General features: G+C 50.3%; 1 protein-coding gene across 1 annotated transcript in view; it reads right to left on the reverse strand.

Annotated features, from left to right (window-relative positions):
• CLEC4G (C-type lectin domain family 4 member G) overlaps nt 1-25,266 on the reverse strand; it is a 284,468-nt gene that overhangs the window by 152,721 nt on the left and 106,481 nt on the right. The window lies entirely within an intron of this gene.

A 25,266-nucleotide genomic window follows, 5' to 3' on the forward strand; every position in this document is an offset into this window, starting at 1 on the left:
GTGGGGAAGACATTTGCCTTGTACATTGCCCACCAGATTCAATCCCCAGCATCCCATTCTAAACCTACCAGGAGTAGGGCCAGCGAGGTGGCGCTAGAGGTAAGGAGTCTGCCTTGCAAGTGCTAGCCAAGGAAAGACTGTGGTTCGATCCCCCGGCATCCCATATGGTGTCTCCAAGTCAGGGGCAATTTCTGAGCGCTTAGCCAGGAGTAACCCCTGAGCATCAAATGGGTGTGACCCGAAAAAACAAAACAACAACAACAACAACAAAAAGCCTACCAGGAGTAATTTCTGAGCGAAGAACTAGGAGGAATCCTCGAGCGCCACCGGTGTGGCCCTAAACCCAAAACTAAAGAATCCATTTCCAAAATAAAAGATTTTGTTTCTGGGGCCAGTGAGGTGGCGCTAGAGGTAAGTGCTTGCAAGTGCTAGCCAAGGAAGGACTGCGGTTCGATCCTCTGGCATCCCGTATGGTCCCCCCAAGCCAGGGGCAATTTCTGAGCGCTTAGCCAGGAGTAACCCCTGAGCATCAAATGGGTGTGGCCCCCCCCCCCAAAAAAAAGAAAGAAAAAGAAAAAAGAATTCGGGGGGCCGGGCGGTGGCGCTAGAGGTAAGGTGCCTGCCTTGCCTGCGCTAGCCTTGGATGGACCGCGGTTCGATCCCCCGGTGTCCCATATGGTCCCCCAAGCCAGGCGCGACTTCTGAGCGCATAGCCAGGAGTAACCCCTGAGCAACACCGGGTGTGGCCCAAAAACCAAAAAAAAAAAAAAAAAAAAAAAGAATTCGTTTCTAGAGATAGTACAGCAGGGAAGGCACTTTCCTTGCACCCAACCATCCTGGGTATTATCCTCATCCTATAGGGTCTTGGCGGCAGTGATTCCTGAGTGCAGAAGTCCACACTGCCAGTGCTCAAGGATCACTCCTGGAGGGATGAGGGATGCTGAGGGCCGAACCTGGATTGGTCACATGCAAGACAAATGCCTCCAATCCTTCCCTGGACTGTCTCTTGGGCCCCTATTCACCACCACATGTCCCTTCCTGTTTGTCTTGCTGTCACTATGTTCAAGAACTGCATATTTGGAGCCGGAGAGATAGCATGGAGGTAAGGTATTTGCCTTTCATGCAGAAGGTCATCAGTTTGAATCCGGCTTCCCATATGGTCCCCTGTGCCTGCCAGGAGCAATTTCTGAGCATGAAGCCAGGAGTTTCCCCTGAGCACTGCCGGGTGTGACCCAAAAACCACACACACACACACACACACACACACACACACACACACACACACACACAAAGGCAAAACAAAAGAACTGCACATTTGCTTGTGATGCTCTCTGGTGGGTTCATACTTTTGGGAGTGGCACCAGGGACCCTCAACAGCAGGGCCTCCCGGATCACACTCAGTCTATCGGGAGGTACCAAGGATCCAACGCAAGGCCTTAAGGTCTCACGTGCAGCCTCAAAGCAGCAGCTACATCATTGCTTTCATCCCCCACCCCTTTTACTAGACTTGGGGGTCATGAGGAAATAGAAACCTGGGTTGTGTTAAGTGTCCCCCAGATTGGGCCTCGGGCTCCAGATGCAGTGGGAGCTGGAACAGGAGCCAAGAGTGAGGCCAAGTCCTGCCTGAAATCGAGGAATTATGAGAAACAGGCAGCAGATCCAATGGCACTCCTCCAGGATCCTCACGGTCCACATAGCTGGACCATTTCCCAGGGTGTCAAGCTGCAGGGTACTCAAAAAATATCAATTTGGGGGGGAGGGAGAAACTGAGCCACACCTGGTAATGCTCAGATGCTCCTGGCTTCTCTGTACTCAAAAATTACTCTCGGTGGTGCTTGGGGGAGCCTATGGGATGCCGGGGATTGAATCCGAGTCAGCTGCATACCGCGCTATGGCTCCGGCCCTCGTTTTCCTTTCCTTGACAGCAATGACAGCGTCAAAGGATGTTGAATAGGACCAGATCATCCAAGATAATCTCCTCTGTCCCGAATCTGTTTAATCACCATTAGCTGCAAAGTCCCTTTTGTTCATGTAGACTAATAGCTTTAGAGATTCAGGAGGGATTAACATGCAGACATCCTGAGAGGGCTCCCCGATTTCCCTGATCAAAACTCCCTCCCAAACTCATGGACTACTAGGAGGACCTCAGTTTATCATGATGGTTCTTAGTGGGTTTTTGTTTGGGGCCATACCTGACTGTGCTCAGGGATCACTCCTGGAAGTGCTTAGAAACCAGGTTAGCCACATACAATGCAAATGCCCTCCAGATTACTATCTCTCCAGCAATATTTCCTTTTTATTTAAAAAAATTCTTAGGTGTGGGGGCCAGGGAGATAGCACAGCTGTAGGGTGTTTACTTTGCACGCATTTGACCTGGAATGACCTGGGTTCAATCCCCAGCATCCCATATGGTCCCCTGAGCTTGCCCAGAGCTATTTCTGAGCACAGAGCCGGGGAGTAATCCCTGAGAACCTCTAGGTGGCCCAACCAACAAACAAAAATTCTTAGGGGTGTGATATTACAGCAGGGAAGGCTTTACCTTCACATAGATGACCAGGATTCAATCCTCAGCATCCCATCCCCAAGCTTGCCAGGAGTTATTTCTGAGTGCAGAGCCAGGAGTAAACCCTGAGTGCCCTGGGTGTGGCCTCTCAAATCCTTAGGAGACCGGAGTAGTGATATGCTAACCTGGGTTTGATCCCAGAGGCAGGAGTAAGTACTTCGGGTATAGATATACAACAACAAGAAAATAATTAGGAGATGGGAGGAAGATATTCAGTGATTACTCCCAGCTCTGTGCTCAGGGGTCATTCACAGAAGTGCTCAGAGGACCACATGGTTCTCATGACCTCAGCCCTAATTTGTCTGTTTTGTTTTTTGGCCATAACCTGGGGTGCTCAGGGATTACTCCTACCTCAGTGCTCAGGGATCACTCCTGGGACCCTATAGGGTACTGGGGATCTATTGTGGATCAGCCACCCTCAAGGCAAGTGGCCTCCCTTCTGTACTGTCTCTTTGTCCCAGGCTCAGGGCCATTCATTGGCCCTCCCAGTTTCTAGACGATTCTTTGGCTGTAACTTCCAGCTCTTCATGTCTGTTGGACACACAAGGAAGGGGGGTTCCAGCCCTTCTAGACTCTCTTTAAGTCAAGGCTTCACCCTCCACAGACCCAAATTCAAACTGTCAGCACCATGGACAGTGAAAATCGCTGTTCTGGCTTGCTGAGGTGCCTTCAGCTACCCCCCCATCCCAGCTTCCTCTAGATCCTTATAATTTTGGGGGTTCAAACATTCCACCCAAGTCTTTCACCACCTCCTACTCAAGTCTCCATTCTAACTATCTTCCTCTCCATGCTTTCCTGCCATCCAAACACACCAAGAATCTGTTCCTAGAACTTTCCATGGGTTTCTTTATTGTTTGGGCCACACCCGGCAATGCTCAGGGGTTACTCCTGGCTCTCTGCTCAGAAATAGCTCCTGGCAGGCACGGGGGACCATGTGGGACACCGGAATTCGAACCAACCACCTTTGGTCCTGGATCGGCTGCTTGCAAGGCAAACATTGTGCTATCTCTCCGGGCCCGGGTTCCTTTGTTCTTTCCTCTGTTCTTTGTTGTTGTTTTTCTGTTTGTTCATTTGGTGGCCACACCCAGAGTGCTCAGGGATCAAGGAATTAAACCTGGGTCAGCATGTTTAGGACAAGCACCTTCCCCTCTATACTATTTTTTTGTTTTGTTTTTGTTTTTGTTTTTTGGCCACACCTGGCAGTGCTCAGGATTACTCCTGGATCTCTGCTCAGAAATTGCTCCCAGCAGGCACGAGGGACCACATGGGATGCCGGAATTCGAACCACTTTTGGTCCTGGGTCTGCCGCTTGCAAGGCAAATGTCCTACCACTGTGCTATCTCTCTGGCCCCCCACTATACTATATTGTTGTTGTTGTTGTTGTTGTTAAGATTTGGGGGTCAGGGCCGGCGAGGTGCGCTAGAGGTAAGGTGTCTTCGTTGCAAGCGATAGCCAAGGATCAGGACCGCGGTTCGATCCCCTGGCGTCCCATATGGTCCCCCCAAGCCAGGGGAAATTTCTGATTGCTTATTCAGGAGTAACCCCTGAGCATCAAACGGTGTGGCCCAAAAACAAAAAAACAAACAAACAAACAAAAGATTTGGGGGCCATACCTAGCAAGGTGTCACTTCGGGCTCAACACTCAAGAATCACTTTGGGTCCAAATAGATAGCACAATGGTAGGACGTTTGCCTTGCATGCAGCCAACCCAGGTTCAATCCCCGGCATCCCATTTGGTCCCCGGTCCCCCGTCCTGCTAGGAGCGATTTCTGAATGCAGAGCCAGGAGTAATCCCTGAGTGCTGCTGGGTGTGACCCCCCAAAAAAAGAATCACTCCTGGCAGTGCTCAGAGACCCTATGGGATACCAGAGATCAAACCTAGATTGACGTGCAATGCAAACGCCCTCCCTGCTGTGCTATCCCTGGGGCCCCTCCATCCCCCTCTTTTCCATAGTGGATGTGCCAAAAATTTTGGGGAGGGGTGCTTCAGAGATCTGGGGGGCAACAGAGATTCTCAGGCAACCAGATGACTCATTGCAGAGCCCGTGGATGTGAATCTACTTGAGCCCTGCAGGTCCAGACAGGACCCTGGACACCCTCAGCAATCTCCAGGGTGGCTCCCAGTGATGCTGGGGTATCAGGCTGTGCTGGGAATGGAGTAGGGGGGCTCCCACAAACAAAGCATAAGCTCCAGCTCCCAACACCTGTCTCTCTCTTACAGCTTTCTGACTACAAGGACCCCTTTGTGATGTATAACAGGTAAGCTTGCTCCTGGCAGGACAGACTGACGGTCACACGCACACATGCCTTCCTGGTTTCTGGGTCGATTTGTCTCTCTGCCACTAGAGGGCGATGCTGCCGCGCAATTCTGCTGTCAAGCCGCTGAAGCGCCAGGGACCAAGCCTACTTTGGCTGGACCCTTGTAGGGGAAAAAAAGGAGTTTGCAACGTGTGTGTGTGTGTGTGTGTGTGTGTGTGTGTGTGTGTGTGTGTGTGTGTGTGTGTGTGTGTGTGTGTGTGTGTCTGTGTGTGTCTGTGTGTGTGTGTGTGTCTGTGTCTGTGTGTCTGTGTGTGTGTGTGTGTCTGTGTGTGCCTGTGTGTCTGTGTGTGTGTGCCTGTGTGTGTGTGTCTGTATGTGTGTGTCTGTGTCTGTGTCTGTGTGTGTGTCTGTGTGTGTCTGTATGTGTGTAGGGAAGTTAAAAAAAGGAGTTTACAACTCCCATATGGTGTGTGTGTGTTTTGTTTTTTGGGTCACAACCAGTGGCATTCAGGGGTTACTCCTGGCTCTGCGCTCAGAAATCGCTCCTGGCAAGTATGGGGGACCATATGGGATGCCGGGGATTGAACCCAGGTCAGCCACATGCAAGGCAAATGCCCTACCGCTGTGCACTCCGGCTCCCCTCTGGAGGTTTTGGCACTCGCTCTCTCGTCTCTCGTCTCTCGTCTCTCGTCTCTCTCTCTCTCTCTCTCTCTCTCTCTCTCTCCTGTGTCTCCTCTCTCTCTCTCTTCTCTCTCTCTCTCTCTCTCTCTCTCGCTCACTCGCTCTCCCTCGGTTTGGGGGCCACATAGTGCTCAATGTTAGGTTACACCTTATTTTACCTAAAACAGTTTATCCCTAGATTCTTTGTTTCTGTTTACAACTTGGTTTCACCCAAAACAAAAATTGTCTTACTTGTAAACCTGGAAGGGTTTACTGCCTCACCCAGTGGTGATCTCTGTACTCAATAAAAACTAGGTAGAAGACTGCCAGACTACACGTGTTTCACCCTCAGCCTGGTCTGAATTGTTTCTCTGTAACCCTGGTTCAGACACGTTCACTAGGGCTTGGAGATATGGTGTGTGGGGTGATTTTACACTCAGGGCTGCTTCCTGGCTCTCTGCACTCAGAGATCATTCCTAACAGTGCTCAGAGGACACTAAGTGATACGCAGGGCTTACTCCTGTCTCGGCACTCAGAAATCACTCCTGGCAGTGCTCGGGAAACCATATGGGGTGGCGGGGATAAAACCCAAGTCAGCCGTGTGCAAGGTAAACGTCCTACCCGCTCTGTTATGGCTCTCGCCTCCATGTATGTACATACATGTATATATTATCTATTATTTTTTGGGGTCACACCCGGCAGCACTCAGGGATAACTCCTGGCTCTACGCTCAGAAATCGCTCCTGGCAGGCATAGAGGACCATATGGGATGCCGGGATTTGAACCAATGACCTTCTGCTTGAAAGGCAAACGCCTTACCTCCATGCTATCTCTCCAGTCCCTATTTTTACTAAATATATTTATATTTTTGGACCCGGAGAGATAGCACAGCAGCATTTGCCTTGCAAGCAGCCGATCCAGGACCAAAGGTGGTTGGTTCAAATCCCGGCATCCCATATGGTCCCCCATGCCTGCCAGGAGTGATTTCTGAGCAGTCAGCCAGGAGTAACCCCTGAGCACCGCTGGGTGTGGCCCAAAAACCAAAAAAATATATATATTTTTAATATATTTAAGTACACATATATTTGGGGGGCCAGAGAGATAAGATAGCACAGCAGTAGGGCGTTTGCCTTGCATGCAGCTGTGCTATCTCTCCAGTGCCTTTGTGGTTTCTTGTTTGAAAGCAGTGTTTCTTAACTTGGGGTTTTCTGTGGGTTTCCAGAATCTTCCTAGAGGGCAGAGTTTAAAATTATATTAATAGGGGCCGGCATGGTGGCGCTAGAGGTAAGGTGCCTGCCTTGCAAGCACTATCTTAGGACGGACTGCGGTTCGATCCCCCAGCATCCCATATGGTCCCCCAAGCCAGGAGCGACTTCTTTTTTTTTTTTTTTGGTTTTTGGGCCACACCTGGTGACGCTCAGGGGTTACTCCTGGCTATGCACTCAGAAGTCGCTCCTGGCTTGGGGGACCATATGGGACGCCGGGGGATCGAACCACAGTCCGTCCAAGGATAGCGCAGGCAAGGCAGGCACCTTACCTCTAGCGCCACTGCCCGGCCCCATTTTTTTTTTTTTTTTGCAGGAGCGACTTCTAACCCCTGAGCATCACAGGGTGTGACCCAAAGAAAACAAAATAAAATAATCACATTAATAGTAAGTGGATGTAACTGACCCGGGTTCAAATTCTGGCACCGCATTAAGGTTCCTCAAGTACTACCAGGAGTGATACCTGAGCCCTACAACATGTCCTTCCCCCCAAAAATATACTGCTTAGGACTCGAAGCTTTTATAGGGGAGACACTTTTTCTCATTATTAACAATTAGTGGAGTGCTTCAAAGAAAGTTAACGAAGTATCACAAAAAGAAATAAAATGTGGGGATTGGATAATTCAGGGGGGGAAGATGGTGGGACTTGGTGTGGTTAATGCAAGGGGAATCCACCCCTTCCAAGCATCAACAGGAGTGACCCCTGAGGATCACCAGGTGTGCCCCCCCAAAAAAATTTTACAAAAATGCTTCAGTCCCACTGGAAATGCAGACAGACAAGAGCTGTTCATCAGAGCACTGTGAAAACAGCAGACACGGAAAATGACTCATCCCAATGTTCCCGCCCAGACATGACGATGAGAGAGAGAGAGAGAGAGAGAGAGAGAGAGAGAGAGAGAGAGAGAGAGAGAGAGAGAGAGAGAGAGAGGGAGGGAGGGAGGGAGGGAGGGAGGAGATATTAACAGACTGGTACATAGACTTGGTATGTGGGAGCCCTGATTCTATTCCCTGCCACCATAATATCACTAGGAACATCAAATTTGGGGCAACTGTTGAGAAAGGAGTGACCTTCCAGCTCCTCTGGATGTGGCCTTAAAAAAAAAAAAAATCAGCCCAAGCCCATAAAACACATAAATAAGCCGGCAAATAAAGGTCTTAGTTTTGCTTTCACTGAAACTCAGACTGAAGTGAAAGGACAGTGGGCAGGGCACTTACCCAGCAGGCAGCTGGCCTGGGTTACAGAATATATGGTCCCCTGAATCCATCTAAAGTGATCTTTGAGTACAGGGCCAGGAGTCAGCCCCGAGGACCACCAGATGTGATCCATGAGCCAAAAGAGAGAGAGAGAGAGAGAAAGGAAAAAAAAAAGAAAAGGAAATGGAAAGGTGAAAAAGAAAAGATGAGCAGATTAGATGACTTGAAACTACAGAGCAAAGCATCCAAGACCAACACCCCAAGGAAACATTCACAGGCTTAATTGCAAGGGGTGTAGCCTAAGAGGACCCACTGCACTGTGGGTAGGCACTTGCCTTAAAATCAGCCTGCCAGGGTTCCAGGGTCGAAACCCCTGAGCTCAGAACCAGGAGTATACGCAACTGACCACCATCGGGTGTGACCGGGCCTCAAAACCAAAGAAGCTGAAAAAGTCACTGAAAACATGACTGCTGGGACTGAGAAGAGGGTGCAAAGGAGGGATAGGGTAGGTACCTCCTAGAATCCCAGGTTTGATCCCCAGAATCTGTGTGGTTCCCTGAGCACTGTGGGGGGAGCAGCCCCAATGACTGCCAGGTGAACAGCTCCCCATCAAAATAATAATAATAATGGGGCCAGAGAGAGAGCACAGTGCTAAGGTGTTTGCCTTGCACATGGCAAACAGAGAAGGGACCCCAGTTCAATTCCCAGCATATGATTCCCGAGCCTGCTAGGAGGGACTTCTGAGCTTAGAGCCAGGAGTAATTCCTGAGCACGGCTGGGTGTGACAAAAACAAAACAAAACAAAACAAAAAAAACTCTAATGATCAAAGATGGCTCCTTGCTTGCCAATGTGGGAAACAGGGGCCTAAGTGATAGCACAGCAGTAGGGCATTTGCCTTGCATGCTGCCAGCCCGGGACAGACCCACATTCAATCCCTGGCACCCCATATGGTCCCCTGAACCTGCCAGAAAGATTTTTACACTTGATCTTAGCCAAAAGGCTGAGAAGCGATACAGAATGATTTCTGAGTGCAGAGCCAGGAGTAATTCTTGAGTGCTGCTCGGTGTGTCCCCAAAACAGGAAGGAAGGAAGGAAGGAAGGAAGGAAGGAAGGAAGGAAGGAAGGAAGGAAGGAAGGAAGGAAGGAAGGAAGGAAGGAAGGAAGAAGGAAGGAGAGAAAATGTGGGAAAGAAACAGGGTGATAGTACAGTGGGAACGACACTCGCCTTGCATGCAGTTGACTCAAGTTCGATCCCCAACATCCCCTTGGGTCCAACTGAGCACCACCAAGCGTGTTTCCTAAGTACAGAGACAACAGTAAGCCCTGAGCACAGCCAGGTGTGGGCCCAAAAAATATAAAATCAAATTTAGATCTGAAGCTATCATTGGGCTGGGAGTTTGTTTGCCGAAACACAGCGGACCCAGGTTCGAGCAACAGTATCTCCTATACGGCCCCCAGAACCCACAGAAGAGATACCCGAACACAAAGTCAGGAGTAGTTTCTGAATGTAATTGAGTGTGGCAACGCCAGGAAAAAGAAAAGAAAAAAAATTAAGGAAATTCTGGGAAACAAGAAAGAAAACAAAGAACACAAGAACCACAAGAACCCAGATTCAGAACCTGAGGGAATGGAGGGAATGTCCTCCCTGAGGACAGGGAGGGGGAAAGGTTGTGGAAATGCAGGAAAGCACTTGACCGGGGGAGGACTAAAAAGGAAAGATGTGAAGCCAGTGCAGACTTATTAAAATATATGTGTGTTTAAATGAATATATTTAAATATATACATATATTAAATAAAAAATACAATAGATTATCACACACACACACACACACACACACTCACACACACACACACGGGACCAGAGCCATAGTAGAGCAGGGAGAGCGTTTACCTTGCACACAGCTGACCTGGGTGCTATCCCCGGCATACCATATGGTTTCTCCACCACTGCCAGGAGTGATCCCTGAGTGCCGAGCCAGTTGTAAGCCCGGAATATCACCAGGTGTGGGCCCAAAATAAAAAATATATACTTTTGGGCCCGGAGAGATAGCACAGCAGCATTTGCCTTGCAAGCAGCCGATTCAGGACCAAAGGTGGTTGGTTCGAATCCCGGTGTCCCATATGGTTCCCTGTGCCTGCCAGGAGCTATTTCTGAGCAGACAGCCAGGAGTAACCCCTGAGCAACGCTGGGTGTGACCCAAAAACCAAAAAGAAAAAAAATATATATATATATATATATATATACTTTTAGTCATACATTAAAAAAAAAAAGTTTAGGGCCTGGAGAGATAGCACAGCGGCATTTGCCTTGCAAGCAGCCAATCCAGGACCAAAGGTGGTTGGTTCGAATCCTGGTGTCCCATATGGTCCCCCATGCCTGCCAGGAGCTATTTCTGAGCAGACAGCCAGGAGTAAGCCCTGAGCACCGCTGGGTGTGGCCCAAAAACCAAAAAAAAAAAAAAGTTTACCACCTTGGGGCAGGAGCAGTGGCACAGTGGTAGGGCGTTTTTGCCTACCTGGCGCAAGGCTGACCTAGGACGGAATGTGGTTTGATCCCCCGGTATCCCATATGATCCCCCAAGCCAGGAGCGATTTCCTTTTTTGTTGTTGTTGTTGTTTTTTGTTTGTTTTTGGGTCACATCCGGCAGTGCTCAGGGGTTCCTCCTGGCTCTACGCTCAGAAATCACTCCTGGCAGGCTCAGGGGACCATATGGGATGTCAGGATTCAAACCACTGTCCTTCTGCATGCAAGACAAATGCCCTTCCTCCATGCTATCTCTCCGGCCCCCAGGAGTGATTTCTGAGTGCATAGTCAGGAGCAACCCATGAGCATCACTGGGTGTGGCCTCCCCCCAAAAAACAATTGGCACCTTGGGATGAAGTGGTGGCACAGCAGGTACCTTTGCCTTGCACAGAGCTGACAGAAATTTGATTTCTAGCATCCCATATGCTCCCCTGAGCACAGCCAGGAGCCAGGAGTAATTTCTTTTTTTTTTTTTTTTTTTTTTTTTTTTGGTTTTTGGGCCACACCCAGCGGTGCTCAGGGCTTACTCCTGGCTGTCTGCTCAGAAATAGCTCCTGGCAGGCACGGGGGACCATATGGGACACCGGAATTCGAACCAACCACCTTGGGTCCTGGATGGGCTGCTTGCAAGGCAAACACCACTGTGCTATCTCTCCAGGCCCTAGGAGTAATTTCTGAGCACAGAACCAGGAATTATTTAAATAAATATATTTAATAGAAATATATAAATGTGGCCTGGAGAGATAGCACAGCGGCATTTGCTGTGCACACACAAGGGCCAGAGCCATAGCACAGCGGGGAGGGAGGGTGTTTGCCTTGCACAAAGCTGATCGAGGCTCAATCCCTGGCATCCCATATGATCCCTCAAGCCTGTCAGGAGTAACTTCTGAGCATCAAAGAAAAAGTAATATGGGCCTGGAGAGATAGCACAGCGGCGTTTGCCTTGCAAGCAGCCGATCCAGGACCAAAGGTGGTTGGTTCCAATCCCGGTGTCCCATATGGTCCCCCGTGCCTGCCAGGAGCTATTTCTGAGCAGACAGTCAGGAGTAATCCCTGAGCACCGCTGGGTGTGCCCCCCCCCAAATGTAATAAATAAATGAAAATAGGCCTGTCTTGAATCGGACTGCTGGGTAGGAAGTAAATGGTTGTGGGGTGGCATTGGCGGAGGGAAGCAGACACTGTTGAAGGAAGTCGGGTTGAAACATTGTATGCCTAAAACCCTAAATCCTGAATAACTTTGTAATTTTACATTGCCTACACTTTAAACAAAAAGAAAGAGTAGCAAAGCACTAAGATGATACATTACTTAGGGCACTTGTCTTGCCTGCATCGGTCCTTGTTTTTTTATGGGGTCACACTCAGCTCTGTGAGCTCAGGGCTTACCCTTGGCTCTGTTCTCAGGGATCCCTCCTGGTTGTGCTCTGGGGGACCAGATGATGTGCAGGGGGTTGAAACTGGTTGAGCTGCGTGCAAGGCAAGAACCCTGCCCACTGGACTATCTCTTTGGCCCCTGAGTTTAGATTTAATCCCTGGCACCAAAGGTTTCCTGAGCATTTCCAAGATGGCTCTGGGGTCCGCAGCACCCCTGAATTCACAAAGCTCAACATCTAGGCTTTGCACGAAACCTTAACTAAAATGCGGGGTTGCGGGGCCGGAGAGATAGCATGGAGGTAAGGCGTTTGCCTCTCATGCAGAAGGTCATCGGTTCGAATCCCGGCGTCCCATATGGTCCCCCGTGCTTGCTAGGAGCAGCTTTTGAGCATGGAGCCAGGAGTAACCCCTGAGCAACTGCCGGGTGAGACCCAAAAACCAAAAAAAAAAAAAAAAAAAAATGCGGGGTTGCAAGTATCACAGGCATAGCTTGAGAGGTCACCCTCAAATTAAAAATTAGGGCTGGGGCCGTGACTCAGAGGAACACAACATGCCTTGTGGATGTGATTCTTGGGAACAAGGTGTGTTCTTACTTCACTGCTGAGTTACATCCTCAGCCCCCATTTCCAATTATTGGGGGGGGGCACCTCCCCATGCTGCTCAGTGGGTTCAGGGGAGCTCTCCTGGTGACTGGAAATCAAGCCAGATTGGGGGGGGGGTCACGATTCAGGATGGACAGAAATACTGGTGTGGAAAACAACTTGCTGAAAAGCTCTTTCACGCCGTTGGGTGGGGTCCGGGTAAATCATGGAACATTTTTGGATGGGGAAGGGAATCTGACAGCAAGAGAATCAAGTCTCGACCCAGCTCCCTGGACACCCAACAATTGATCCCATTCACAAATGGGTCTGCTCCTAACAAGGTGAATTTGTGGGCGCCCGGCCAGTCCTGACGCCAGAGCTTGTAAAAGCGAGATTTTTCCTGGGACAAGTGGGCCAGAGATATGGGGGCGTGGCCAGACGCGGGGGCATGGCCGGCTCTGGGAACCCTGAGAATAATAGCTCTGGGATAAGGGGATTTGGAGTTGAACCCCAGGCTTCATCACACACACACACAAACACACACACACACACACACACACACACACACACACACACACACACACGAGCACCCACCAGTGGGGCCCTAAAACAAAACAAAATAAAACAAAAGTCAATGAAAACCAGAAACAATGGATCTGACCCGTGTTTACAGACATGGAAAAATCCCATGTTTCCCGAGGGTGGAAAAACACAGCAAAAACGTGGCGAGGAGAAAGCTGCCTTGATGCCAGGTGTACAAGTCGCCACATGTCTACCGCGCCCTTGGGAGCTCGTTCTAAACAGGCCATAGGACTGTGGGTCTCTCCTTGAAGAAGTACTAGTTTGGGGGGAGAGCTTGTTTTTGCACCCGCATCCAAAGGGTGTTTGCCTCCTATTCCCAGGAGCTGGTTGAAGCCTCAGAAAAGGGGTGTGTGGGGGGAATCGAACACCCTTTGGATGGGGGCTAGAGTGATAAAATAGTGAGGAGGCCACTAACCCTGTTCCTGGCACACACACACCCCCTCCATAAGTTTCCCTGAACATCCAAAGTGCAGAACCAGGAGTAAGTCCTGAGCATTGCTGAGTGTGGACTAAAAAAATAAAAGACTGGGGCTGGAGAGATAGCATGGAGGTAAGGCGTTTACCTTTCATGCAGAAGGTCATCAGTTCGAATCCTGGCGTCCCATATGGTCACCCGTGCATGCCAGGAGCAATTTCTGAGCACGGAGCCAGGAAAAACCCCTGAGCACTGCCGGGTGTGACCCAAAAACCACAATAAATAAATAAATAAATAAATAAATAAAAGACTAAAACAAATTTAAGGGATGGAGCGATAGGACTGAAGGGAAGGACCTTTGCATTACATGTGGCTGACCCATGTCCTATCCCATAGGTTCCCCCAGGCATCTTAAACACAGAGCCAAGAGAAAACCATGAGTACCGCCGACTGCAACCTCACAGACCCCCTAAAAAGTCTTTTTTTAAAATGCTCTTTAAAGGAGCCAGAGAGACAGCATAGTGGTAGGGCGTTTGCCTTGCAAGCAGTTGACCTAGGACCAACGGTGGTTCGAATCCCGGCATTCCGTATGGTCCCCCCCTACCTGCCAGGAGTGATTTCTGAGCAGAGAGCCAGGAAATGTGGTTCCTGGGGCCGGCATTTGCCTTTCATGCAGACGGACAGTGGTTCGAATCCCAGCATCCTATATGGTCCCCTGAGCCTGCCAGGAGCGATTTCTGAGCACAGAGCCAAGAGTAACCCCTGAGTGCAGCCTGGTGTGATCCAAAAAACAAAACAAAAAAAAAATGTAGTTTCTGACCCCATGAAGAATCTCAGGGTGCTGCCTGACAAGCAAGAGGCCCTGAGTTTGACCCCTAGTACCACCCACATGTATGAGCATGAGATCATAGAGCCCCCACAGAGCTCTCTGCAGGTGCTACTGCTGAGTCACCTCGTTAGCCAAACAGTGATTTGGGGGTTGCCCTTTGGGAACTGTAGTAAAGATTCCTGGGAAGTTGATCACTCTGTTGTGCTAAACATGATGGTTTGGGGGCCAGAAAGATAGTACAGTGGTTAGCATGCTTGCCTTTCATGCAGTCGACCTGGATTCTATTCCTGGCACCCCATAGTGTCTGCTGAGCCCTTCCAGGCATGATCCCTGATCACAGAGCCAGGAATAAAAATAAAGATTTGGGAGGGACAACATAAATGTCAGGAGTTCCTTGGGGTCTGCTCTCAGGAACATGAGGTGCTGATTGTCGAAATTGGGCCTCTATTAGACAATACCTGTACAGCCCACTGAGCCTTTCCCCAGCCATCATGTGCAGGAAAATCATGGTCTATCATTCTCTCTCTCTCTCTCTCTCTCTCTCTCTCTCTCTCTCTTCCCTTCCTCCCTCCCTCTGGCCTCTCCCTCCCCCCCCCCCTTGGGCCCTGAAACAACTCCACCTGTCCAGGGTGAAACTCATTCTCTGCCTCTCCCTCACCCCAACTGGCCCCTCATCTCATGGCCCCATCTCAGCCCGTAGCAGCACCATCCACCCAGTTACGAAAGGGACAGATCTTAGCATCTGCCAGAGCCGCCTCCCTTCTCTCTTCACCCCTGCCTTCGTGTTTGAACAGGTCCTTTTGGGCAAGAAAATGGTGCCCAGAGCAGGAGCACCCCCTTGCAGCGGCTTTGATCCCCAGCACAGCATGGCTCCTTGAGCACCAAGCCAAAGGTAGCCCCTGAACATTGCTCCTAAAACAAAAATGAACAAGCCAGTTCTCTGTCCCTAACCAGTTATATTTTTTTCTAGGAGGGGGGTGCGGAAATCACAGTTGGTGGTGCTCAGGAGCTATTTCAACTCATAGTTCTGGGGTCTCTCATAGTGGTTACTGATAGGGAGACCCTACAGGGCTGAGAATCTAACCTGGACCTTCTTGCATGTAAAATTCTGCTCCAGGGGTCAAAGAGCACAGCAGGTAGGGTGTTTGCTTTACAATTGGCCAACCTGGGTTCTATCCCCAGCATCCCATTTGGTCTTCTGAGCCTACCAGAAGTCATTTTTGAGCACAGAACCAGGAGTAACCACCAAGTGCTGCTGGGTGTGACCTAAAAGATAAAAAAAAAAACAAACAACACAATTATGCTTCAGACCCATTAAAGATTTCTTCCTCTCTCACTGCTCAACACATTTTGTATTTTTGTTTTCTTTTAGGGGGGGTTCACCTGAGGTTCACCCTGGCTTTGTACTCAGGAATCACTCCTGGTAGGTTTGGGGGAATCCCAAACAGCTGGGCATTCATTCACTCCTAGTGATGTGTGCTCAAGGCAAGTGCCTTATTCACTGTACTATCTCTCTGACCTCCTGCATATTTTTGATTAGTTTTTGGTGCCACACAAATCAGGCGTTACTCCTGGCTCTACACTCAGGGATCATTCCTGGCAGACTCTGGGGATTCTATGGCATATGGGAGATTGAACTTGGGTCAGCCTAGTTAAAGCGCCCACCCACTGTACTATCACTCCAGCTTCCAACACATTTTGAATCCTGTTTTCTCACGCTGTCCGCACCCCAAAGCACAGCCTGAAGTTGTCCTTCTCTTCCAAAATCTTTCTGGGTCCAGCTCAATTATTATGGATACACTGACTCCTCCTAGCAGGCCTGAGATTCACAAACTCCCTACCAGGCACTTCCGATAAGATTTCCCACATGTCATGAGCAGTTTCTAAGGAGGAGTCCAGAAACTGGTTGGGGGCCATGTGATAAGGTCTGGGGACATCTGGGTCGTCATAATGAATAGGGAGAACGCTTGGTGATGTGGGGGAGCAGTCAGGGACACTGCTATTCAGCACAATGTCAGGGAGAATGAGTCCTCACAAGCTAGACACATTGTCCCCACTATTCAGAGCCCGGGTTGGAGATAACCCAGTTTGAAGAGGAGGATTCCAAGTTCCCCCCACTCCCAGGCACTAGCCCTGAACCCCTGATTATACCCACCTCCCATTCCCTGAGAACAAAATTAATCAGCAAGGAGAGATGTCCATCCCTTTTTGGTTTGGTTTGTTGGGTCACTCCTAGCAGGACTGGGAAGGGGGACATATTCAATGATAGGGCTTGGGGGGATTGTGTGCCAGGGAAATGCCCTCCTGGTTGTATTATCTCTCCAGCCTCAATTCACAGAAATGTTGAGAAGAAATGTTGAGAAGATAACGAGCATTCCCCCCAGCTGGGGATGCTTCCTTCCTTCCTTCCTTCCTTCCTTCCTTCCTTCCTTCCTTCCTTCCTTCCTTCCTTCCTTCCTTCCTTCCTTCCTTCCTTCCTTCCTTCCCTCCCTCCCTCTACTTTTTTCCTCCCTCCCTTCTTCCTTTGCTCTTCTTTTTTTTTTTTTGTTTTTGTTTTTGTTTTTGTTTTTTTGGTTTTTGGGCCACACCCGGCGGTGTTCAGGGGTTACTCCTGGCTGTCTGCTCAGAAATAGCTCCTGGCAGGCACGGGGGACCATATGGGACACCGGGATTCGAACCAACCACCTTTGGTCCTAGATCGGCTGCTTGCAAGGCAAACGCCGCTGTGCTATCTCTCCGGCCCGTCCTTTGCTCTTCTTTTCCTCTCTCCCTCCACCCCTTTCTCTTTCCTTCATGCTTTTGTTTGTTTGTTTTGGCAATGCTCAGAGCTTACTCCTCTGCCTCTGCACTCAGGAATCATTCCTAGTAGGGCTCAGGGAACCCTATGGGATACTGGGGCTGAACCCAAGTCAGCTGCATGCAAGGCAAGCATCCTGCCCATTGTCTTATTTCTCCAACCCCTCTTCTCCCCCCCTTTCTTTCTTTGTGGGGGGATTTGGGCCACATGTAGCAATGCTCAGGACTCCTGGCTCTACACTCAGGCATCACTCCTAGTGGAACTCAGAGGACTCTGTGGGATGCCGGGAATCAAACCCAGATCAGCTACATGCAAGTTCAGCACTTTTCCTGCTGCATTTTCTCTCTAGCATCTGAGCTGAATGAAAATGTCCTTTTACTGGAGAGATGCTGTTAATGGGATTTATGCATAAAGTGAGGCCAAGTGACTCTTCACTGGAAAGAATCTGGAAGTGCCCCCCCACACACACCTTCTAGCTACTGGCTTCTCATACCTCAGATCTGCCCTGCACCTGCAGTCACGAGGTGCCCTGGGGGCTGCCCTTCCCTCCCCCCTGGAATGTCTTTCTTCCCACCTCCCCATTCCCTCATTCCATTCACTGCCCCACCTCTCCCAGTCTCTGGAGCTAATTCAGTTCCCACCAGCCTGTCCCAAACAATCATTTTGTTCTGAGGGTCTCAATATTCTGTGTGTGTGTGTGTGTGTGTGTGTGTGTTTTGTTTTTGGGGGGCTACTCCTGGCAGTGCTCAAGGTTTGCTCCTGGCTCTGTGCTCAGGAATTTGTGGTTCTGCACTCAGGGATCATTCCTAGAGGGGTCCAGAGATGCCGGAGGGGGTGGGGGGGGGAATTGAACTTGCTTCAGCTGCAGGCAAGGATAGCGTCCTCCAAGCTGTCCTAGCTCTGTGCCCTGATTGTTTTATTTCCTTTACCCAATGTCATTTATGCTTCTGGAAGAGGAACCGGGAAACTCCAGGCAGGTTCTGAGGATCAAATTCAAAAATCTTGCACCTACCATCTCAGGCTTGAGTTTCAGTATATGCACTTTATTAACTTTTTTGTTGTTGTTTGTTTGTTTTGTTTTTGGGTCACACCCAGAAGTTCTCAGGGGTTACTCCTGGCTCTACGCTCAAAAATCACTCCTGGCAGGCTCAGGGGACCATATGGGATGCCTGTATTCGAACCACTGTCCTTCTGCATGCAAGGCAAATGCACTAGTTCCATGCTATCTCTCCAGCTCCGACTTTTATTTATTTACTTTTTTGCAGTTTTATTTATTTAGTTATCAGTTAGTTTTTGGGCCACATGTGCGATGCTCAGGGGTCACTCCAGCTCTATGCTCAGAAATCGCTCCTCGGGCCGGGAAGGTGGCGCTAGAGGTAAGGTGTCTGCCTTACAAGCGCTAGCCAAGGAACGGACCGCGGTTCGATCCCCCGGCGTCCCATATGGTCCCCCCAAGCCAGGGGCGATTTCTGAGCACATAGCCAGGAGTAACCCCTGAGCGTCAAACGGGTGTGGCCCAAAAACCAAAAAAAAAAAAAAAGAAATCGCTCCTGGCAAGCTCGGGGGATGATATGGGATGCCAGGAATCGAACCAGGTTCATCCCAGGTCGGTCGCATGCAAGGCAAATGCCCTACCGTTGTGCTATCTCTCTGACCCCTATTTTTGTTAAATTTGACTTTACTTATTTATTGTTTTGTCTGAGGCTATACCTGGCAGTGCTCAGGAGTTGCTCCTGGCCCTCTGCTCAGGAATCACTCTTGATGGTGTTTGAAGGGGATCCTAGGGGATGTTGGGGATCAAAACTGGGTAGGCCATATGCAAGGCAAGTGCTCTTTTTGCTATACTATTACTATAACCCCTTTGTTTATTTTTGGGGCTACACCTGGCAGTGCTCAGAGGTTACTCCTGGGTTGGTGGTGGTGGGGTCACTCCCAATGGTGCTCAGAGGGGAAATGAAGTGGTAGGGAACCAACCTGGAGCTCTGGGTCAAACCATATGTATGTACTTGAACCTATGGAGTCATTTCTCTGCCCCCCCAACAGACTTTTTTTTTGGTTTTTGGGCCACACCCAGTGACGCTCAGGGGTTACTCCTGGCTATGGGCTCAGAAGTTGCTCCTGGCTTGGGGGACCATATGGGACGCCAAGGGATCGAACCACGGTCCGTCCAAGGCTAGCGCAGGCAAGGCAGGCACCTTACCTCTAGTGACACCGCCTGGCCCCCCCAAACAGACTTTTATTACTATTTGTTTTGGATTTTAGGCCACACCTGGTGATACTCAGAGGTTCCTCCTGACTCTGCACTCAGGAATTATTCTTTTTTTTTTTTTTTTTTTTTTTTGATTTTTGCTTTTTTCGAGTCACACCCGGCAGCGCTCAGGGGTTACTCCTGGCTCTATGCTCAGAAATCGCTCCTGGCAGGCCCGGGGGACCATATGGGATGCCTGGATTCGAACCACCATCCTTCTGCATGCAAGGCAAACACCCTACCTCCATGCTATCTCTCTAGCCACAGGAATTATTCTTGGTGGTGTTCTGGGGACCTATAGTGTGCTAGGAATCAACTCACACTCAAGGCCATCATCTTACCTGCTATACTATTATTCTAGCCTTGGGCCCCCAAAATTTATGATATATATTTTTTGTTTTGGGGCCATAGTGAGTGGTGCTCAGGGGTTACACCTGGCTCTGTGATCAGAAATTATTCCTGTCAGGCTTTGAAGACCCTATGGGATTCCAAGGATTAAATTGGGTCAGCCGTGTGCAAAGCAAAGCCCTCCCTACTGTTCTATTGCTTTGGCCCCACCATGTATTTTTATGAATTTGGAGGGGGGGCTTTTGGGCCAGAGCCCATGATGCTCATGGATTACTCCTGGCTATGTGCTCAGAAATTGCTCCTGGCTTGGGGGACCATATGGGACGCTGGGGGATCGAACAGAGGTCCGTTCTGGGTCAGCTGCTTGCAAGGCAAATGCCCTACCACTGTGCTATCACTCCAGACACTATTTTTATTAATTTTAAAACTAGTTTTGGGGGGGCCGGAGAGATAGCGCAGTGGTAAGGCGTTTTCCTTAGATGCTGAAGGATGGTGGTTCGAATCCCAGCATCCCATATGGTCCCCCGGGGCCTGCCAGGAGCGATTTCTGAGCATAGAGTCAGGAGTATCCCCTAAGCAGGGCCGGTGTGAACCCCCCCCCCCCAAAAAAAAAAACCAAAAAAAAAAAAAAAACTAGTTTTGGGGCCAGAGCAAATAACACAGCAGCTATGCTTTGCATGTGGTTGACCTGGGTTTGATCCCTGGCATCCCATATGATATGCCAAGCCTGCCAGGAGCAATTTCTGAGAGCAGAGCTTGGAATAACCTCTGAAAGCTGCCAGGTGTGGCCTAACCCCCTCCCCCAAAGTTAAAACTATTTTTCTTTGGGGGCCACATTCAGAGTTGCTCAGGGCTGGCTCCTGGCTTTACACTCACTCTGGAGGGTCGGAGGGGGCATGTCTGTGGGGTGCTGGGTCTAGAACCGGGTCAGCCACTTGCTAAGCAAGGGGTCTACCCACTGTCCATTGACCCCAGCACTATTTTTTGGGGGTCACACCCAGCGGCACTCAAGGGTTACTCCTGGCTCTGTGCTCAGAAATCACTCCTGGCAGGCACAGGGGACCCATATGGGATGCTGAGATTTGAACCACTGTCCGTCCTTGATCGGCTGCATGCAAGGCAAACGCCCTACTGCTGTGCTATCTCTCTGGCCTTCAGCACTATTTTAGAAATGTTTTGGAAACAGCTCCTTGCCTTCCTAGGACTGATAATATCTTTTTCTTCTCATTTTCAGAGCAGCCCAGATAGAACCTTCTGTCTGAGTAGATGGGGAGGGTCAGACCATGAAGATAGCTCAGGGCACTTAACCTGTATGACTGTTTCGAGCCTGGTTCCATCAATCCCTGGCAACCCTAGGATCCCTAGTGCCCCACCAGGAAGGGATCCCTGAGCAGAGAGCCAGGAGTTGGCCCCCAGCACCGCCAGGTATATGGCCTGCCTGTTTCCCCAATTATAATAATAAACTACTCAAAGGATGTGAGCCCTACCTAGCACAGGGGGAAGGACAGCCTCTCATTTGTATTTGGGCAACCTGGGTTCCATCCCTATTCAGTTTCCTCTAGTCCCCCAAGCATTGCGGGCGTGGCCCCAGAAACCAAAACCAAACCAAACAATAATAATAAGTTCAAAATAAAATCGTGAGGATGATGGGGCCAGAGCAATAACAGAGGGAGGGTATTTGCCTTGCATGTGGCCGACCTAGGACAGACCCAGTTCAATTCCCGGCATCCCATATGGTTCCCCAAGCCTGCCTGAGTTCAGAGCCAGGAGTAACCCCAGAGCTGCGCAGGCTGTGGTCCAAAAATAAAAGCAAAAAAATCATGAAGATGAAGGGCGCCCCTGAGCCCTTGGAACCACTCAATGGATTTTATCAGTGCCCCTGATCTCCCCCCCCCCCCCACCCCAGACATCCACAGGGGCTGGTTTTTGAGGAAGAGAAGAAGCATCTCTTTGGGGTTTCATACATTCCCCTGCCCTCAACCAAATCCTGAGCCCCGGAGTCTGTGACCTACAAACCTTACCAGTCCCTGATTTAATAATCTGGGCCTGAGCTGGGTGCTGGGGTTGCGGGGGAGGGCTCAGAGAGGCCTGTAGGGGACAAAGGCCTGGGGGTGGGGCAGTAGATCTTGGGGAGCCTGTATGTCAGCCCCGGGGGGCAGGTGGGGGCTCCTGCCTGTGTGGGCGGGCAGGGCGGCCTGTCTGGGAGTTCCTGTCTGCCCAGTGTGGGGGCTGGGCCCGCGGGCTGTTGGTGCCTGGGGGAGCCCTGTGCCCAGCTTGGAGGGTCCCCTCAGGCTTTATCAGAGGAGAGCAGGGAGAGGAGCATTGGGGAGTATCTCCAGGCAGCTCCTGTGCAAGGGAATTCCCCCCCCCCTACTCTTTGACCTTGAGGTCCACACTGGTCCTGAGAACCAGCTCAGGAAGAACAAACAAGCTCAGACTGTCAGGACATGCCATGCACCTGCCCAGCCAACAGGCCCAGTGGCTCCAAGAGTAGCACTGAGGGGGGAAACTGAGGCCAGGGGGGGAAAGGAGTTGGTTTGGGTCTTTCTTTTTTTTTTTTCTTTCGGTTTTTGGGTCACACCCAGCAGTGCTCAGGGGTTACTCCTGGCTCTATGCTCAGAAATCATTCGCAGCAGGCTCGGAAGAACCATATGGGATGTCGGGATTTGGGGATTTGAACCACCGTCCTTCTGCATGCAAGGAGAATGCCTTCCCTCCATGCTATCTCTCCTGTCCTGGTTTGGGTCTTTCAAAGGACCGGGAAATAGAGTCAGGTGGACCTCACATGCCGGCCCATCTACAACAGACAAGTACACACCACACACACGGGTGCACAGTCTCACACGCAGAGATATGAACATACCACCACACAGATGAGCATAAAAACTAACATATGCGCACATAGGCACATAGACACAGAGACACACACATGCAGTGTAGACTCATTCACGCACACACCATCACACAGACACAATACAGGTACTGTCTGAGAAGACACACCTGTTCACACCATATGTACATGGATACATAGCCCACTGCAAACATATGCAACACACAAAGTATCACATATGCGCATGGGCGCACGCTGCCTCTTGGTGCGTCCACACCCGAGTGCGCGGGCATATCCAGGCACGCGGATCCACACCCTAGGTCTGCTCTGGCCTGACCACACCCCACCTTTCTGGATCCTGTGCTCTGGACCAGGAGCCCCGCACCCCAAACACGATGTGCAGTGGGTGTGAGGTGCTCTCAGGAATTTCTTTTTTATTATTTTAAGTTTATTGCTATTATTGTTTGTTTTGGGGCCACACCCGGTGACGTGGTGAGCTCAGTCAGGGCTGGCTCCTGCCTCTGCACTCAGGAATCACTCCTGGCAGGCTGGGGGGAGGCATATGGGATGGATGTTGGGGATCAAATCTGGGTGAGCAGCAGTGAAAGGCAAGCACCCTCCCCACTGTACAATTTCTCCTGCCCCACAAGATCGTTTTGTTTTTGTTTTTGTTTTTGGGCCACACCCGGCGGTGCTCAGGGGTCACTCCTGACCGTCTGCTCAGAAATAGCTCCTGGCAGGCACGGGGGACCATATGGGACACCGGGATTCGAATCAACCACCTTTGGTCCTGGATCGGCTGCTTGCAAGGCAAACGCCGCTGTGCTATCTCTCCGGCCCACAAGATCGTTTTTATTCAATGAAATTTACTTGGAAAAACATGAGGCTGAATCCGGAGCAATAGCACAGCAGGGAGGGTATTTGTCTTGACATGGCCACCCCAGGTTCGATCCCATATGGTCGCCCATCCCATATGGTCCCCCGAGCCTGCTAGGAGTGATTCCTGAGCAGAGCCAGAAGTAATACCTGAGTGCCAGTGGGCGTGGTCCCCAAAACAAACAAACAAACAGAAGCCAACAGAACCCCATAGTGTTGTGTCCACTCGTCACATCTGGAGGAACACAGCTGCCCACGTAAGTACCAGCTGGAAACACCAACAATTGTGCGTTTATAGGAAAACACTCTGCAGTGCTCAGGGGCTACTTCCAGCTAAATTTGGGCTTGGGGATGCTCCTAGAAATATTTAATAAATTGTAGGTGGTGCTAGGGGTCAAACCCAGGTCTTTCATGCACCCTGCTGCATGTCTTCCCACCTCACACCCATAATTATTTTTTGAGGGGCAAGGGGACACACCCAGTGGTATTCTGGGCTTATACCTAGCTTGGTGCTCAGGGGTCACCCCTGGTGGGCTCAGGGACCTTATGGGGATGCTGGAGATCAAACCTCGGTTAACTAGGTACAAGACCAGTGTTCCCCCCTGCACTATAGCTCCAACTTTCACACACACAGTTGTTTTTTTATTTATATTTATTTATTTATTTATTTTTGAGTTTTGGTTCACACCCGGCAGGGCTCAGGGGTTACTCCTGGCTCCACGCTCAGAAATTGCTCCTGGCAGGCTCAGGGGACCATATGGGACGCCGGGATTCGAACCAATGACCTTCTGCATGAAAGGCAAACGCCTTACCTCCATGCTATCTCTCCGGCCCCAGTTGTTTTTTATTTTAATATTTTTCACCAAAGTGATGCTCAGGAATTACTCCTGGCAGTGACTGGGGAAACCATAGGGGATGCTCGAGATTGGAGCCGGGTTGTCCATTTGCAAGACAAGTGCAATCCCCACTGTACAATATATCTAGCCCCAAATTATACCCACATGCAACGGAAAACCAACACTTTCTCGCTTAAACTCAGATTCTGCCCCCACCAAATTCTGCAGATAACCCCAATACACACACATCAGTAACTGCTCTCTTGCCTAGATGAGTCTCATCTCATTCCTGCACAGACATGCACCCTTTTTTGGGGGAGGGGACACGTGCCTGGGTCACACCCCATGCTTGGGGCTTGCTCCAGGCTCTGGGCCCAAGAGAATCCATCTGATACCTGAACTGGTCACGTTTAAAGCAAGCAAGCACCTTCCCTGCAGTACTATTTCTCCAGTCCTTTTGGCTTTTTTTTTTTTCTTTCTCCTTTTGTGTTGTTTTGGGCCACACCAGCTGTGCTCAGGGCTGAGCCCTAAATCAGTGACCACTGGACAGTATTGGGGAAATCCTACTGCACTTGGCCAGGAGCAAGACAAATCCCTAAATCCCAGTCCTATCTCTGTGGCCCAATTTCTTTTGTCTTGAAGCCACACCCAGTAAGTAGTACTAGCACTACTCCAGCCTCCTAGCTGTGTGGGGTGATGGATGTCTCTCCAGCGTAACTCAGGAGGGGGGGTGGACCCCTTTTCCCCCGTGCAGGCCAGGGGATCGAACCTGCAATGCACATCCATCATCCAACCCTTGGAGTCACCTCTCCAGCCCTGAGAACCTCCTGAACCCCCAACCCCTTACCAGCAGCAGCCAGCACCCTACCCTAATAAACCCTCTCCGGCCATCCATCCAGACGCATTGCGGGGTGCGCGCGGCAGAGGGGTGGGGGCGAGGGAAAGGAAGGAAAGGAAAGAAAAGAAGAGGCGAGGAGGCAAAGCAGTCTCCCCATCACCCCTAAAAAATCGTCCCCACTTGACTGGACACAGAGGGAGGAGCGTCGTCCCTGGAACCCCGCAAAGACCACGGCGTGGCGCGCAACAG

This window comes from Suncus etruscus, chromosome 15, assembly GCF_024139225.1.
Source record: "Suncus etruscus isolate mSunEtr1 chromosome 15, mSunEtr1.pri.cur, whole genome shotgun sequence".
Classification (NCBI taxonomy): domain Eukaryota; kingdom Metazoa; phylum Chordata; class Mammalia; order Eulipotyphla; family Soricidae; genus Suncus; species Suncus etruscus.